We start from the raw sequence: 1,119 nt of genomic DNA, 5'->3' as shown, positions 1-1,119 counted from the left end.
TCATCTTCCCCACACTCACCCCAATTGTGCGATTTGCTAAGAGCATATGCCTCAGGGAAAAATGCTTTCTCTCCACCAGGCTTTCTCTTAGCAATGAGAGATTTTGGACATTTGCTGGAAATGGCCGAAAGTAAAAGTACTTTTTAAGTGACAAATAATAATAATTTTATTCTCCATCCAATAAAGACTAGTAGCAGTTAGGTCAAAATCCTGAGACTGTAATGAGGAAAAAGTTTATATCAGCAGCTTAAATGCTACTGATCATGGTAGCACACTGTGAAGGGACACACAAAAGTGGAGAAAAAACACCACAGGTCATCAGACGTTTAAATTAGCAATGCTCTACAAATTGTAAGAAGTTGAATTATTTTCAGACTGAAAGATAGCTGGAGTGTAATCAGCTTTCAAATACCACTCTCAAGGCGTAAATTCTACAGACCTTTGCTAAAACTTTTCAATACTCCATCTCCCTTAAAGAACACACTCATTTTTGGAAGTTGGGATGGATTTATCCTGCTAGCTCAGGAGACTGCATATATACAAGAATATGCATTCATAGTCTATCATCTGAAGCTTCTAGAGCTTTCATTAAAGCATCTGTATTGAAATACTCTCAATGGAGAATTCCCTTCAAAACCCTGTTCAATAAATAGCAGAGAACTATGCAATGAGTTTGTACAGCATTAGTACAATGTAAATGTAAGAAAAAAAAACAAAAACAAAAAAAACAACACTATTGCTGCAGCACCATTAATACAAGTTCATATACAGCTATTTAATTGCCTTCCTAACTGCTGGAGCATGCTCCTGCACTTTCAAGAAAAACTCAGGTATATTGCCTTTTGTCCTACCAAGAATTAGAGCAGGAAAACAAATTATTATGGAAGATTTCCTGGTAATTTAAGAACAATTGCTAAAATATGAAGTTGAATTTAAGCTTAATAATGTAAGAAGAAGTAATTTAATCTCTGGCATGATCTATTGAATACTTAGGATACCCAAGAAGTAATATTTTTTCTTCTAATTCTGTCTTCTCTGACTTATGTCAATGTCCAATAGCTAGCTAGCTTTAAAAGGTGATCTTTATGTTGCACATCCAAAATTATTCTGTTTTTTTTT

The sequence above is a fragment of the Meleagris gallopavo genome, chromosome 4, assembly GCF_000146605.3.
Source record: "Meleagris gallopavo isolate NT-WF06-2002-E0010 breed Aviagen turkey brand Nicholas breeding stock chromosome 4, Turkey_5.1, whole genome shotgun sequence".
Taxonomy (NCBI): Eukaryota; Metazoa; Chordata; class Aves; order Galliformes; family Phasianidae; genus Meleagris; species Meleagris gallopavo.
The sequence above is the reverse complement of the archived record's forward strand: the minus strand, read 5'-3'. Positions refer to the sequence as shown.